Source organism: Manis javanica, chromosome 9, assembly GCF_040802235.1.
Source record: "Manis javanica isolate MJ-LG chromosome 9, MJ_LKY, whole genome shotgun sequence".
NCBI classification, from domain to species: Eukaryota; Metazoa; Chordata; class Mammalia; order Pholidota; family Manidae; genus Manis; species Manis javanica.
The window spans coordinates 61991786-62009801 of record NC_133164.1 but is presented as its reverse complement, the minus strand read 5'-3'; the positions used below and the strand labels follow the sequence as shown (position 1 = coordinate 62009801).

General features: G+C 38.4%; 1 protein-coding gene across 7 annotated transcripts in view; it reads left to right on the top strand.

Annotated features, from left to right (window-relative positions):
• The window catches only part of ZNF521 (zinc finger protein 521), a 263566-nt gene that overhangs the window by 2292 nt on the left and 243258 nt on the right, over positions 1-18016 (top strand). The gene's annotated exons all lie outside the window — the stretch shown is intronic.

Genomic DNA, 18016 nt, shown 5'->3' with positions numbered 1-18016 from the left:
AGGTGTGCGCCGGCAGGGCATGGAGTTGGGGCGAGGGCTCGGGCGACAGCTGGTGGCGGCGGAGGCCCCCGCGGCCCCGGAGGCGGAGGACAAAGGGCGGCTGCGCGCCCGCCGGGCCCAAAGGGTCCCGCGGAGGTCCGCGCGGCCGGCGGCCCCGCCCTCTGGTCCCCGTCGGCGCAGCATCCTCTCCTGCGGGGCGGCTCGGCCCCGGCGCCCCGGCACTGCGGCCCACCCTCCCGTCTCGGCCGCCGGCCCGGGGCGGGGTAGGCAGAGCCGGGCGCCGCGCGCCCCCGGCCCCCGGCCGCGGTGTGTCGGGGAAATGGAGGCTCGGAGCCTCACCGCACACACAAAGCCCTTTCTTCTCCTGGGAAGGGACCGGGTGGGGGAGGGCCTCGCAGATCCGAACGCTTTCTTTTCTCCTGGAGCAACGAAGTTTTACTTTGAAAATGAGATGAATCTTTGACATGTGTCTTGACACAGTTTCCGTGGCGATTTACATTCACGTGTGCCACCCGTTTTCCGGGAAAACCCAGACCAGGCGCTTGGAAGACGCAAGCGTCGATAGTGAAAAAATGAACGGCGCGGGCGCGCGCGGGTGTCAGGGATCCGTGGCCCACGCTCGCGTCTGGGGATCCTGCCCCGAGACTGCGTCCTTAAAGTCACGCTGAGCCAAGTTTCAGGACGAACCTCTTCTAGTCACTCGGAAAGAACTTTTCGATTTTGATAGGATAGCGCTTGGTGTCAGCCCCTGTTGAAGGGATGCAAAAGCTGGCTCCTGAAACCTCAGCAATTTAGGAGGCTTTCTATTTTTAAAAGTTTATTGAAGTTTGCACAATTGGTGGTTTTGCTCATCCGCAGCTTCTGAGCATTCACTTCACCTGCCTTTGGTGAATTCGCAGGGAAAGTTCTGTTGGTTGTGGGCTGTGCTTCCTAGAGAGGATTGATTCTCGTGCACCCCGGATTTTATGGTTAGTAAGTGAAGCCGTCAGTTAGCCGTATTCGAAGGGCAATCTTGGATAAGCTGAATTGCAAAATGACGTGGGACCGAGACCTGTACAGTTCTTAATAGGCAAAAAATGGCAAGTGAAAATTAGTAAAGAGGGCGTTTTATTCTTTTGTTACATTGTCATATTGCAAAAAAAATTCAAGTATCTTCTCTATGAAGACAAACATCTGTGGTTCCACTGCCAAGCCCTAAATAAAATATTTACATTAAAAACAAAGATTAAGCTTCCATTTTCTGTGTGGACACGGAGCACAGTGGTGTTCTCCTCTGTCAGCTGCCTGGACGACTCCCAGAAGAGCGGATGGCCTCAGGTGGGCTGGCTGAGCTTTGGGGGTGAGAAGCTGAAGACAGTAATAAAAATAATACAGTCCCCACTAAAGAGCCGGTTTGTTTTTCAGGGCATACATTTACGTGGAAAAATACATATTTAGATGAACTATGGCAGATGAGTAATTGTGAGATTACTCGCAGTTTGGAGAAGTAGAATGGCATTTTAGGTGTCTCTTGTTAAGTAGCCTTTTCTTTACTATTTTTTTTTCCCTGTCTACCTCGATGCGTCTCCATTTTCAGAATGTGTTCTAGGAGACGTCTGAGTGTGTGAATTCTGTCCATTATATAGTTTGGAAGGTCACACTTGAATCAGAAAAACCAGAGAGGTGTCACTACAGATATTCTGGGAAAATAATACTTAGCAATGAGCAACACTTTGCTATCAGCAGGCATAGAAAGGCAGCACCAGTTTAACTTTCTTCTTTTATGAGGAACTGATTAGTCGTTTTGCAACTAAGAGATAAAAATTCTGGTTTTATTAGATGAGTGACAGTGTTTTGAAACCTTCCAGATGACTTTATATCAACTTGAAGGAGGCCTTGGAAATGCAGTGCCCCTCTAAAGAAAACATGGGAGTTCTACATTGAATTTCCACTTGTCTCCTAAATCCATACTATTTCTTTAACCAGCAAGGTTTAAAAGATATTTCTGATATGGTTGTCATTTTGATACCATAATTTGAAACTTGTATCTCAGGGGAATAGTTCATATAAGGCAGGTAAAAACATTAAAACAAAATGACAGTTAAGTTTGGAGTTTTGTTTTCAACCAAATACTTAAAAATAAGCACTGTCAGGAAAGCCTATTAATACTTGAATTTATTTTGTGTATTTTCATCAACTTAATATTTTGAATGAATAATTATATTGACTTAAGAATTAAGCAGGGTTTTTTGTTTGTAGCAAACTTTAGTACAATTATCCTAATAAGCTACCCCCTGAGAGTGGGTGCCAGGTTTCTGCCTGCAAGGGAGTATGCCCTGTGTGGTCCCCTTACCTCCTCTTAAAGTGCAGTAAAAACTGTTAAACACCAAGAAGATACATTTTTCTGTTTGTGAAACCTGCAAAGTGTGTTTTGAAAACGCTGGCCTCAAAATTCTCTGAGCCCACATACAAAGTCAAGAAACTTATTCTGTCCTTATGCTATGAGTCTTCAGAATAATCCTTTTTTCTTAGTCAAACAGTTACAGCCAGTAGTTAAGAGATATGGATGGTCAGACAATTAAATGAGTCTCCCTTTCTACCCCATTTGAATTATTTGGATATTTATCTCAATTCCTGAGAGTAGACATGGTATTTGAGTAGATGACTTACCTGAAAATAGTTTTGTTGTCAGCTTGTTTTGAGAGGCAGTTGTATCAAATTGGTCAATTGTGACCTATTTCTATTTTTCTTGCTGGCTCTTTACTCTATTTCTTGTGATGCTTCTCTGATGGAAGTTTCATGGCCATTTTACCAGATAAAAACAATTTTCCTTGAAATTTACTCCAAAAAGCACTGTAAGAAGGAAAAAATGGTCCACTACACAAAGGTGTGACATATTCAGTGAGCGCCAAACTATAAAGCTGGGAAGGAGAGAGGAGAGCACTTAGATATTTAAATGGCCAAGTTAAATACAAGACACAATTAGGATTTCTGGACCCTCAGGTGTTCATAAACCCATACCAGTGGTTTCTAGAGGGAAATGGTTGGAACCAGGGAGAAAGCCCCCAAATTGCCTTGTTTAACTTGGCTGTCACAGTAGCTAACCCTTTATAACTTGGCACATTTTGAAGTTATCACACTTACGACTGACCTTTTTCCTTTTTCCCGTTTACCTTCTTTTGTACTTAAAAAGGTTTTTTTTAAAGATGTAATTTATTTAGAAATGTAATGAAGTGGCAAAAATTCAGCTCTCAATTTAAAGAAGAAATGTAAACTGTAGAATTTGAATGATAAGGCAGTGGGTTTTAAGTCCATAACCTTTTGAAAGTCAGAAAACCTATCTATTAGGCTATATTCTCAAGGGGAACAGCTCCGAAATCATAGGTGTTAAAAAAGCCACCGCGGGGAGCTTGTACTAGCCCCTAAACTTTATAGAAACGTTAAACTCTCCAGGTTTTATTTAAACGCTTTCTTTCCTTTTTTTTCAAAGACAAAATATATTTTCTTATGGGTAGACAGGTGAGCTACAACCAAAAAAAAAGAAAGAAAAAAGTGGTTCTCTTATACTCTATGTGTGTTATTTCTTACAAAAATAACCTGACCACTAGAGATTTAGTTTTGGTTTCGGAAATGATGTGATAGTAAGAAAAAAAAAAACCCTGAATTTTGTGTGAAAAGACAATTGCTTTAGTAAAGTATAATAGTTCGCTTTTAATGAAAACTTACAATATAGCTTTCCCCTGAAAATTACAGTTACTCATGACTCCCTTTTTCAATTACTAGATTTTTAACCTAAATAAGTTTTTAAATATATATATATATATGATAGAGGTATTTATATACCTGTATATTCTTTGTCATGATGGCAAGGGCAAAATGCACTACTAATTGTGTGGCTCACAGTGATGTATGCTTTTACTTTTGGATTTGAATGCTAAAAGCCTGATTATTGGAAACACTGCAGAAACTCAGTGTTTGACATCCATTCCCCCTTAGACACTTGCAGTTGTACTTCTATTCATCTATCAAGCAGTGTCTGTTTCTTCCCTCTACTACCTCTAAATTATACTGACTAGATGTTGAAGTCATTAAATTGATTACAGTCCAATCAGTAGACAATTCGACATAAACAAAAACAGCAATTACAGTTGGCAAGAATCCCATGAGTGCTAGTCAAAGTTCCAGAACTGATGGTCCAGTGAGTCTTTTCGAAAACGCCAGTTTCACGATTTCAGCAGTCTGGCAGCATCTTCTTAAAGGGAGGACACAAAAATTCTTAAGATTCCACTTGGCCTTAAAAACAAAAACATCTGTTTGATGCATGAGTGGATTGTGTTGGCTTTTATTCATCCAGCCAAAAGAGGGCAAAAAATAGGATATTGAACATAAAAGCATACATGTAAAAATGAAATTACAAAGGGATTTGAGATTAGCAGTTTTTTATAAAGCAAGCTGTTAATAATTTTTCTTTTTTGTTTTGCCAGGGTATTCCCATATCCCTTAAAATCCATTGTAGCTATTGACAGCAATGACGACTAAGAGTGATGACAGCATTTTTCAACTTTTTGCTTTCAGTAATTATACTTCTTTTAACTTGCTGATATGGGTCGTTGGAATTCTTATACCATATTTGTATGAGATTCTTTTCATCTTACAGAAACTTTTTTTCCCTCCCTTTTATTTTTAAAGGAAGTCTGTTTGTGAGAATTGGCTAGTCAGTCTGGTAAACTCTAGTGGAATACTTGTTGACATAAGTTGAAATGTATTTTTAAATATACTTGCTTGAGTTTTCATTTTGATGTAAAACCATGCAGTGAGGAGACAGAGGTTTTAATAGTAGAAAAGAGCAAATCTTCCAAGATTAACTAAGAATTTTATGAAAGTTCTGTTTTGCCTGTTAATTCATCTGACAGAATTTACATTGCTGGTTTAATGTCATTAATTCTGTTGCCATAGAATACATTCTTTATGGCTGAATTTAAGATACCATGTTGAGTTTTTAGTTATTTTTAAGGGAGAAAAGAATTTTAAGACTTGGAACACTTGTATCATATTTTAGCAGCCTTATGGATTGTTAAAAATGGAAGTGTTGTCACTAGGTAGTGCATTGAAGGATGCTTTTGAATTGAATGAGATTTTAATACAAAGCCTGATAATTCTAAATCAAACCTCTGGCTAAGTGTTTTCCCAAATGTATTTAATTTTTCTCTGTTAACTCCTGTTGAGCTGTCAAAGGTTAAAGTTGGTTCTGTTGGGGGGATGCATGCAACTTTCTAATCCCATTTCAATTAAATCTGAAATGTGTTCCTGTTTTTTGTTTGGGGATTACCAGCTACACTAGCTAGCTAGGATTGTATATACCTTGTGTGCTGTAATGAAAGCATACTTGTCTGGTTTAAAATACATTCTGCAACAATGTTATTACAAAGCAATTAAAACTTAAACATTAAAGTTAACATTAGTAAATTTAAATAGCTCTGTTATAGTATCAATCAAATACTGTATGGAAAGCTTTTAAATGGTTTAAATAATTATGCAACTCTTGGCATAAAAGCCTGACACAAGATAAATCTTTGAAAACTAAGTAGAATCATGGCTTTTTTTTTTAACTTTAATTTTAGGCAGCTTGGGCTTTTAGCATGCATAACATTCCACCTCTAGTGTAAGTAATTATGCCAGTTTAGTAATTATTAGAGATGAAAGAAATTCAGTAAGATATGAATTCTTTAAAACTTCAGTAGCTTCAGTTTTAGCAGGGGTAATGATCAAGCAGCAGTTATCCAGCTGCCTGGGGACCCTGCCACAGTGAGCTACAAGCACTGGGCTGATCTTGGGGTATCATTATTATGGCAATACACTATAGTTGGTATTTCTCCTCTAGATGTCTGATTGCAGAAGTTTAAATCTGGCCATTAAAAGAAATCCAGATTCAAATATGAGTGTCTAGAAACTTCCTTTCCTTAGAAGATGAAGAAAAGATAAATGCACATATTTAAAAATTATTGTTGAACATCACATTTTAATTGGGATAAGAAATGCTTTGAAAAATCTGGAAAAGAAAATTGTGTCTGTAAATCTCTCCATTGCATGTATATATGTTGAGAAGGTATTGAGCATTTTGAGTCTTGTTTCCAAATTAAGATGACTTGGAATGTATATACTATTTGGAAGGTATATACTATTCATGCATGAGCGTAGCACTCTCACACTGAATATGGTCAAGTGATTGGCATTCAGCTATTCATTATAAGCCATTTGTTGGAATTACATTTTGGTATTTTGGCTTACAATGAATCACTTTATTAATGTAGTGAAACCAAACATTTCCAGCTCCTCATTTATCAGAACTCAGTATGAGATACACACACAAACACATGCTAATCTTCCATTTAAAACACATTTTGCTTAGCAAATCCATGTTAATCATTTTTTAAGGGAAAAACTGGATCAAATTGGATTTTGCCTGATAAAAATTGTTATCATTGTAAGGAATATTATTAGAAATTAAAATTGCTTTTCCGTTGAGTATTATCATTTCACTATATTGATTACCATCTCCTTTCTTTCTCATATTGGCTTTTCCCGGAATTTCTTATCCCATCATTGTACTATGAAAGGTACACCAAGATGGAAGCTTATTATGTGATGGGAATGAAGAAAACATGTGGCTGTCATTCTTGAATATAGACAGTCACATATATTCATACAGAATACATTTGTGATGAGTCCGTAAGGTGAATGGTAAATTGCCATACCATAGGAGTGCAGTGACCAAGGATCTCTAATATGTTACAATGTTTTCAACTGTATATTGATTTTTAGAAAAAAATTCTAGCATTTCACACATGTTCTTTAATATTGTTTTCTTCCTTTATAGTAGAACCAGGTTAGATCTAATAAGTGCATGAATGAGACTAAATTGCTTTCAGCATTTCCTAATACAGCTTGCCTCAGTTGCTTTGAGTGGACATGTGCTCGCTAGCACAGGTATCACACTTTTGTCTTTTCTTATTTTCATACATTTAAAAAAGGCATCCACAGATACCACTCTACCACATACTCATGAAGTTCCAAAACAGAACTATTGGCTGGCAGGCAGTGCCATCAAGAGTTCGCGTGAATGTTTTATTCATTAGATGATGTATGTGGAGTCTGAAGTTGCTGTATGTATTATGTAGGGGTAGTTTGGGGTTATAAGTGTGCAATATGCAAAGTTAGGTGCACTTTTTGCATATGTGAGGCAAGGTTTAAAAAGAACTGTGGAGTCAAGAGAATGCATGTTAATTCCTAGAAAGAGTTGAGCATAAAGACAAACAATTAGTTATGGTCGTAAGTATTGTGACCGGGAATTCAGTGTTTGCAGGGAGATGGCTGCAGAGTGGAAAGGGCACAGGAGGAGCTCTGATTTGCAAGAGAGCTCTGATTTGCAAGTGCCTTTGGCAAGCCCCTTACCCTCTGTTCTCTAGGATTCGGATTTCCTCTCTGTAAAATGAGGGAGTTCCTTTCATCATTTAACAGTTGTTGGGTTTTTGTTTTGTTCTGTTTTGTTTGTTTGGTTTTATTTTGTCTGTGGGCTTATTTTGTTTCAGCACTGAGCTAAGTTTTGAGAATTCACTTATGTGTTTCGTGAACATAAGCTTTGCTCCTATGAAGTCTACGGTCTAGAAAACTGGAAGATGTTTTAAATATCTTCCATTGCTTTTTAATTTGGGGAAGGAAGTGATGCAAGTGGGGAGAAGGAGGAGATACTTGTATGTGGCATATTCACTTTCTTGGCAAGTTGCATCAGAATTCTAAGTGAGATAAAATAAATTTCAAAAACAGTTGTTGGCACCCAGGTTTGGTGAGCTATACTTTTTAAAATGGTGAGCTATTTTCTCTTATAATTAAAAAGTGTAAATATGCTTACTTGGACTGAAACCCATAAGTATAATGTATAGAATATCTTCAACTCTTTGGGCTTAGGTCATTGATTTTGCAATATCTGTTACCCTCACTAAAAGATCTGGATAACATGTTTGAAACTTACTTGTGTGGTGTTAAAGTTAATTCTAAAGAATTTATGGCATGCTTTAAGATGAATGGAGGCCCTTGGGGAATGTGTATGATATTGATATTAAAAACAGCAAAACTAAAGTTCAGTTAGGAGTCCCTGCCATATGAAATTGAGGTGAAACCAGTCACGAGAAATTCATACCACTTAATATTCAGGAATAGAACACTAAGGAATGAAACAAATTGGTGTTGAAAAGTCCATAGTACATGTTCGCTTATTTTTCTCCTGGGAGATGGATAAATGCTTTGAAACAGGCTTAAGATCTATGATTCTGTAAAAGTTTAAGACAATTTAGGGATAATGATACTGGGTGTCTTGATGGTCTTCATGTTTAAGATGTGAGGGCTCACTGCATGGTGATGGTGGAGTGTAACTGACCGAAGAAAAAGATCAACATGAAATCCCTTTTGCCGCCTCCAAAATCATATAGGTCATTTACATAAGTATTGCATCATTATACCAAATTTTTAATCTTCAAAATAAAACCATTACAAGATAATAACACCATTTTATAGCTCCTGTTAAATGTAACTGTTTTTTATACTTGCTGATTTGCATATTTAATACCCAGTATGAGTGTGATGGGCTGGCAGACCCCTGGGATGGCTTCCTAACTCTGTCTTTGCTTCTGTGTCCCTCTGGCCAGGAGAGTGCTTAGCCAGCTGCCTGACTTACACTGTGTTCAATAAGCTTCTGAGGAACCAAAACCATTTTATTTCTTACCAAATGAATGTGCTGATGACTTCTAAATTCCCTTCTATCTCTAACATCATAGATTCCCATATTGATAAATTATAATCCTTGCAAGTTGATCAATAATTCATATTAATGAGGCAGGCATGCTTTTTAAATAGTGAACTTGATTGAGTTGTAGCTGATGGAACAAAATCAAACAACAGACATTAGATGGTCTTACTTTTTACTAAGATTTCTTGTCCAGACCCCCCTGTAAGGGAGCTCATCCAAAAGGACATGTGGATCACATATTCAACCATTCTCAAGGCATTTATAAGGAATCTGACTCCATCCAAAGTCTGGAATTTCCATAGAGCAGTTTTCAGTTTCTAGATGAATGCTCTGGGCCAGTGAGCAAATTCACCTTGGTAGTGCCTGTCATATCTGACCGGGAGCAGCTCTTAACGGAAGCAGCTGCTTTGGACTAGAAATTAGGTGTATGTGTGAGTGTGTGACCACCTCTGTGTTTGCCTGTGTCTCATGGGGATGAACCTGTAGCAGTATAAATGCTTGAGTCAAGGTCAAAGTGTGGTGCCTTAAGGATGGCATTTTAATTTAGTATGATTTCTGTTGGCTAGTCATCTTCAATTTGTGTTCATCCAATTCTCCCAAATGCTGGTATGATTTTCATAGAGTAGCATGGCCCAAACCTTTAATGATTTTCATGGCTTCACTTTGAACTTAGATTGTAGATTCTCCAGTCAGTTTTGTACAGTAATAAAGACTTGACTGTTGTTTTCATTTCCTAAGACTCATCTCACATCTGTGAAAAGCTTCTTCTGACCCACCCAAGTTGAAATCTTCTTTTTTGTATCACCCTTGTACATCATTCATCACAGAAACTTATGGCACCAGATTGTTTTTCTGGTATGTTGCTAAGCCCTTTGAGAGCATGGTTCTGTGCTTCTTTTCTTTGCATCCCTGTAGTTTAAAACTAGATGGTGAACAAACAGACAAGTACACAAATGCATTTGTTCAGTAATTTGTTTAAGCAACAAGTATTTACTGCACACGCATCATTTCCCAGTCTAAGAGGGCTTGAAGTTAGGATGCTATGAAGGAAACAGATATGGTCCGTGTTCTTGTGGAGTGACAACCAGACAGTGAAACACATTAAATGAACAATTAAGTAGATACTAGTAATTTCCAATCATGTGATGGGAAAGCACTGGGTGTTAATGAGAACATTTCACAGGGATATCAATGAGGTCAGGGAAGGATCCTAGAGGAAGCACTTAAAAACCAAACCTAAAGTTTAATATGTTTTTGAATGAAAACTACTGAACACAGTCATGTATTCTATGGGCCTTTTTATTGAGCATCAGTTGCACATCAGGTGCTAAGGATATGATGAGGAACGTCAGACCCAGCTGTTTCCAGGTTCTATGGAGCTAACAGTCGGTGAAGACATATTTCAATGATTCTTTGTATCCCTCATAATATTCTTTAACTCCAGACTGTCTTACTAGTTTTGCCCTAATAGTATAACTTCCAGTTCATGCAAGCAGTATCTCTTTTATATTATTTGCAGTTAGTATCCTGTATACAAGCTCTGGCCATCCTTCCTACATGAGTATGGATCTTCCATTCCAAGTAAAATGCCCTGATTATATTCATTGACTTTTTCATCACTTGGATCTATTTATTCTCCCAAATACCTGGATTTCTCTTAATTCTTTCAATATTACCTAAATATTAGGTAAATGCACTCATTTTGGTATCATAAGACAGTTTAACAATTCTCCTTTCCATTTCATCTCCTAGATATTTAGGAAAGTATGTACAAATCATGCAATATGTTTCTGCTTATGATCTTTGCAAATTCTTAGCACAATTTCCACATTAAGGTGCTCAGTGAATACTAGAGTATGACAGTGCATCAACAATCCATTAGGATATTCTGTAATTGTAAACTTACATAGGAAAACATGGAAGAGTATATAAAAACAGTGATCTGCCTGCCAACACTGTTCTTTTGTTCACTTTTCAACTCACATTTTTTGGACATTTTGTATTGTTTCTATTCACAAAGATATTATTCACAAATCAAAAATGACAGGATGTTGGAAGCTACATATATCCAACCTTTACCACCATCCACATAATTCCTCAAGCCAAGTCTGAGTGAGATGTACCTGGACAGGCTAATACCATGCTTCCCCTGCCAACTATTCTTTAAATACCAGTCCCACAGTTACTGAGAGAGGATGAGGATGCCCACGGTTTGGCCTCAGGCTGTGGGCCGGGCGATTCTCAGATGGCAGGGTATCCAGGCTGGAATCGTAGGTATCTTTTATACAAAACAAAAGTGGAGGCCCTCTATGTTGTCCTCCTTAAATATATTTCCTAGAATTCCTCCCCAATCAATACTTAGGACCTCTCCCCATTGTTGTAACTACTCTATACTATCCATTGTATGTTCTTTGATTCCTCTCAGCGTCTAATGATATGATATTCTTTCATTTATTTCACCTCTCCCCAACCAGTGGCCATCAGGTTGTTCCGGTTTATTTCACTATTTACAGATGTTGCTTCATTGAGGATACATACATCCTTGCTGCCATGTATGATTTTATATATATAGGGGGTAAATTCCTAAACATGGAGTTAGCTGGGTAAAGGGAACGTGCCTTTAACATTTTGATAGATACTGGCAGTGTGCCCTCCACAGAGGTAATACCAATTTACACCGCTGTGAGCTGCAGGGTTAGAGTGCCTGTGTCTAAATACTTTATCTTTACAAATGTGGCTTGTGAAACAGACAAACTGGCATTCCGTTGACATTTTAAGTAGCATTTCTGTAATTATGAGCACCTTTTCATATGTTCACATATCAGTTGTATTTATTTCTTTGTGAATTGCCTTTTTTATCTCCTTACCTCTATTGTCTTTTGTTTTGAAAGTGCAGTTCATATTAATAAGACAACTAGTTCTTTCACTTAGTGTCGCAGATACTTCCCACCTCCTACCCACTTCTTGTCTTTTGACATTGTGGGTGGTAAATTTTTTTCCTTTGCTGTACAGAAGTGTACACTTTTTTTAATATTAACTTTTGTCAGTGCTTTGCCTTTTAACTAACAGATTTGGTATCTGACGTGGAGTATTTAATTATTTTCCTGGCATTCTTTTAGTTCTGTTTTTCCTGTTACTCTGCCTGCAGGGCTTTGTCCCTCTCCACCCTTGGGTCCCCAACACCTAAGCATATTTCTGGAAATATAATAGGTACTTAGCAAACATTTAGTAAATGAATCAATATAGTATGGAGGGTATGAGCATGGGTGTTAACCAGACTGTGTTGAGATTCTAATCTGGTTGACCTTGGGCAAATTATTAAACCACTTTGAACTACAGTTTCTATGCCTGTAAGTGAGGGTAATAATAGTGTCTAATTCACAGGTTGTTTTGAGAATTAAGAGTTAATTCACGTAAGCTCTTAGTATAGTACCTGGCAGGTAAGAAGTGCCTAATAAATATTTCTTATTCTTACTCCAAAAGGTTTTATACTTTTGTGGAAAACCCTCTTCATCCCATGGTAAAATTCTTTTCTATTCTAGAAAAAGTGCTCTTCACTATGGGTTAGGTCCGGGGATTTCCAGGTACATGTGTGGTTGGACACAGCTCTTTCCCAGGCCTGTCTTGGGTGGGTTCCTTGCTGACATTCTTAGTGGATTTGGTCTTCCATGGCTGCCTGTTAACATGGGCCAAAGCCATGCTTGATTCCAAGCCCCACTTTGGCCAATGTAGAGAGAGTTCTGAGAGAAAAATTCTAGCAGAAATTCCAATTAACAGATAATGGAAACATAAAGTGGAGTTAATTAACTGTAGAGCCTCTGCCATCTTTTTGTTAAGTCAGGTCTGTGTCTTTGAGGCTCTTTGCAAAAGGGCCAATGCTAATTTGCAAAGGTAGGCTAATTATTCTTGGGAGAGGAACTAGAGACAAATAATTCACATATCATTATGAAGGTTTAATCATAGTAGATTTATTAATAATCCTTAAATGAAAAAGGTAAATCTGGGCTTGGGTTTACAAAGGAATTAGTGGAACAAGGAGATGATTTTCTGGATCACCATACTCATCAGTAAATTTGTCTACAAGCGTTTTCTTCTAGGCTTCAGAGAAGAATTCTGTGTTGTCTAGAAGCACTTGTGAGTTTAGAATGTGAGGATGTCAGAAGACAGGAACGTATCTGCTGACTGGCTGTTAGGTAGTAATCCATGTTTGGCTGTGTCTATCAGCTGCTTTAATTTTATGTGAACCCTTATTTTTGGGCAGATTGTTCTGTAAATCCTTTCCTCTAAAATTCTGCATTCTTTTCTATGGTAAATCCTAACTGTTCAGTTTGCTTATTTTCATTTCCCCTTGCTCATTCAGTCACCAGTCCTACTCTCTGTTTGGTTCGTGAAATCACCCAGTCCCCACTTCCAGATGCTGGACTCTGCTCCGGCTGTCCCTTTGGGCTTTAGAAACCCGGCCTCTGTCATTGCCCGCCAGTTGACCTCAGCACTCATTTGCCTGGTGATACTCTGTGTAGACACTACTGTCTCTTTTTATTTTAACTAAATTATATCCATCGTAAAGTTGTCTTTCTATATGGACAATGTCTAAAAGCTTAATATAGCTGATCAGATGACTTTCAAATATTCATTTGTACTCTTTCCTTCAACCTTAATGCTAAATGAAGTGAAAGAAACAGTAATGAAAGTCGGAGTGGGGAGAGTCAAGAGGATTGTGTGAGTCTAGTTTTAATGAGTGAAAGATCTTTTTTTAAAAATATTGGTATCATTAATACAAAATCACATGGGCAACATTGTGGTTACTAGATTCCCCCCATTATCAAGTCCCCCCGACATACCCCATTACAGTCACTGTGCATCAGCGTAGTAAGACACTATAGAGTCACTACTTGTCTTCTCTGTGCTATACTGCCTTTCCTGTACTCCACCCCCATGTTCTGTGTGCTACTCATCATGCCCCTTATTCGCCTTATTCCTCCCTACCCACCAACCCTCCCCAGTCCCTTTCCCTTTGGTAACTGTTAGTCCATTCTTGGGTTCTGTGAGTCTGCTGCTGTTTTGTTCCTTCAGTTTTTGCTCTGTTTTTGTGCTCCACAGGTGAGTGAGATCATTTGGTACTTGTCTTTCTCTGCCTGGCTTATTTCACTGAGCCTAATACCCTCTAGCTCCATCCATGTTGTTGCAAATGACAGGATTTGTTTTCTTCTTATGGCTGAATAGTATTCCATTGTGTATATGTACCATCTCTTCTTTATCCATTCATCTACTGATGGACACTTAGGTTGCTTCCATTTCTTGGCTATTGTAAATAGTGCTGCGATAAACATAGGGGTGCATATGTCTTTTTGAAACTGGGCTCCTGCATTCTTAGGGTAAGTTCCTAGGAGTGGAATTCCTGGGTCAAATGGTATTTCTATTTTGAGTTTTTTGAGGAACCTCTGTACTGCTTTACACAGTGGCTGAACAAGTTTACATTCCCACCAGTAGTGTAGGAGGGTTCCCCTTTCAATGAGTGGAATATATTTAAGTGATAAAAGAATTCCTACTTCAGGGTAATTTAAAGTAGATATTCCAGAAGACACTTTAGATGGGGTGTGTTGGGTTTGGGTGGTATAGTTTAGGCTCCTGACGGATCAGCAGATGCTGGGGCCAGAAGTCTTGGGAGGGAAGAGCTAAGGAGCAAGGCAGGGGTGCAGTATTCCCAATGGTGCAGGGACCGTAGAGCGGCCATCTCTCCTGTCATCTCCAAGAGCCAGGGCCTTAGTACCCATTCCAAGTCAAAGCATGGCTTTGTGGCACAGGGAGGAGAGTCTCAGTCTCCTAATTTTTGATTCTAGGAAGTACATATTCTAGACTGTGGGAGGAAAAGGGACCTTCCCCACCCCTCTCAGACTCAACAGAAGCCCAAATCCAGGCCTCAGTGCTCTGTGAGAGTCACCTTCCTTATTCTAGTTTTAGCTGTCAAGAGCTGAGACTTTCGGTCCTGCATGCACAATGAACCAGTGAGTTCCCCGAGAGAACCAGTGGCCGATGGGCCTGTGTTGGAATCCTGCATGCTGCTGAACTGCTCTAAGCCTGTTTTCTTACCAATAAAATGGTAAGAATCTACTTCACAGGATTATTGTTATTAAGTGACCAATGTAAGATGCCTAACAGGTATCCTAGCAAGTTACTAACTAGTAACAGCTTTTTATTCTGGATGAAGTGCGCGGAGAAGCCAAGGAAGTATGCACCTTTCATCCTCTATAAGTTTCCCTCTTTTGCAAAGTCCCCTGGGGCATCATGCAGTTCTCTGGCGGCCTTTCCTCTTCAGGTAGAGAGCAGAAAATGTTCCCCCTTCTGCAAACAGCCTAAGAGAAATTTGGTGAGTTTTTACATTCAAACGTTTAGTAACCATTCTCTGCAATAAATATGGGTAACGGAGCTGGAGGAGATACGAGTTCACTGTTTATGGCAAGTATTTTGCATTTGGGCATCTAATGTTTAATGTTTCCACATCTATATTTCATTTATCTGAAGAGAATCCTGTGTCAGTTGCTGTCATGCACATTTTATAGTGGGGGGCACGGACTCTGAGGCTCATCCAGTCAGCATGGCTGACAGAGAGAAAGAACGTAGACTTCCTGACTTGAAAATGTGCAATCTTTAATCTTATAATTCTTAAAAGAAGCCAGTGCCAATCTTAAGCCAAATCAAGAGGTGGGAAAAATTAATCCTCTGGCTACCACACCTGTGGTATTCCCTTTTGCTTTAAGCATTTAGACCTTAGTTCCCTCCCCTATTCCACCTCCCCAGAGAAAGTTATTTCTATAAGAAAAAAATATGATATTAGTCAGTTACATCTGAGAGAGAATTGAAAGCAGTGGAAATCTGACAAATCCTTAACTGTGTGATTAAAGGCTTTGGTTTCTGATGAAAAAAAAATTGTATTCCTTGGGAAGCTGATCTGGGTGGCATTTTAAAGGAGATGGTGGTGAGGTGCTGGAGGGGGATCCCATTGCTGGGTAAAATCTCAATAGAAATACCTACTTACAGAGGCTGAGAAGACTTTCAGAGGTCTTCCTCTGTATCACTCAAAGGTCAGGAGGTGTGCTAGGCGGAGCCCACCGGTCTGAGTTACAGGAAGAGACAGGGGATGTTGTGCCTGCAGAATTATTGCAGTGGATCTGCGTGGGGGTTGAACAGCCTCCTGTAAAGTCACATTGGCTCTTGTAAATACACTGTGTTGGAGAAGCTAGGGGAAAAAACAAGTTCATATCCCCCACTGGCAGGTATGTCTGAAGCAATGTCTATTTTCTTTTATTTGAAACATGTCAGTTTTTCATACAAACTTTATCTGTTGCTGTGAAGAGGTGGACACACCTGTGGGGGATGGCTTATTCTGAGAACTGCTGGCACTTGGATTCCCTTTGTGGAAGGGATCGGGCATGGCCCATCACCTTCCCTGAAAAAAGGACCCCCTTTCTGATGTCTTACAGAGGATATTTCAGAGATGGCACGTGCTCTTGTTTGTGTAGTGTTGACTAAATACAGGGTTTCAAAGGGTTGGATTTAAAAAATTGTAAGCCGCAGTAGTAAGATTGACTAGTTTCCTTATTATTCTTTAAAGAATGTAATATGAGATCTGGCCCCTCCTGCTCACCCTCTGAGAGCATGCTTCTTCTGCACATATATTCACTGAAAATTATGTTTCTATTATATACAGAGAGCGATATATACAAAACATTGCTGCTTATTAAATGGTGAAAAAGCAAAATGATTACATATGGGTGTTTATCAGCCATTCTCCTTTACGTGTGCTTGATTTAGTTGCTTTTACTTTTATGCATATTGGAGATTATCTGATAATAAATCATCATTAAAATATGTTTACCTGTGACATATATAGTATAAAAATATTTAATATGTGCTCACATTATCTTGACAAGTCAGTATTGAAACAAAATACGTGGGAGCATATTTCTGAAAACGACTACTAATTTATAGTTACTAACATAATGGCATACACGTTCACTTTTCAGTTCTATCTGGGTAGCTCTGTAAATTGTGTATTGATTATGCTAATGGTCCTGGTGTCTTTATTACTTGTCTGCAGATACATGCAGATTGAATGCACATTTGTTTTCATTCTATAGGAAAAAAGTGCATTTTAAAAATCTGTTTTTTGAAGAGATTGAGTTAAAACTAAAGAAAAACATTAATTAAACTCAAGGAAATTAAGGAAACTTAAGGAATTGTTCTAGGAAATGACAAGTGCAGTTGGAAAGTTAAAAAAAAAAGGATGCTCTTATATTTCCTTTGTTTCATATTCCTTAAGGAAAGTGTTACATTAATGGTACTAATTCAATAATGATCTATTTTTATAGTTTATTTTTGGTTGTGTGGCTTGTTTTGTTTATCAGGCTGCAGGAACCGTAGACATTTAGGGTTGCATAGATCTTTTTAATTTATTGGCCCAACTAGAAGAGAACAAAATGAATTTCTTTTTATTCCAAGTATACATAAATTTTCTTGTATTTTGTAATTGCTCATAAGTCATAAATCATAGCCTCACTTTGGTCTGATCTTTCCTTATATTCTTATACAAACATGTACTTTATTTTATAGGATTTTTCTTTTCCTTCTTTTCTCTTTTGCCGAGCCATCATGTTACCAAAGCAGTTGTTTAGAAACCACTTTCTTATCTTCCTGAATTGGATCACTTCTTAGAAATAATCTCCTTCTACTTGTGTGCCAGCTGCAGGAAAAAAAAGAAGAAAAAAATCTCAAAAAAATTGTTTCAAATCATTTTTCACTGTAATAGCAGTTTGATTTTGTTTGAGAACCAGTTGGAACTGCTGAAGGGGAAAAAGTAAAAACAAGTGTTTCAGTGATGTGACTACATTTAGTGGGATATTAAAGACCCCAAGTGTGTTTAATTCAAAACTTAAGGCAAATCCAGTTATCTCTGTCTTTCACATATATCATTAAAATTTAGAAGAGGAACTTTCCAAATTAAGAAAAAAAAAAAGCAAACTCACTACTGGAGGGAATTGAGTGGTAATATTGGTGATAACATTGGCTTGGTATTTATGAATGAGGTGGGAGTTTATCTTCTCAGCAGCAGTACTTTTAAGTTGCAGCAAGTGAATGTTTCCTGTGCAGAACAAAACACTTTCTCCTTAAGCTGGTGTTTCAGTAATTGTTGGGATAGCTAACTTTAAGTGTCCAACTCAGAAATATTGTTAAAAT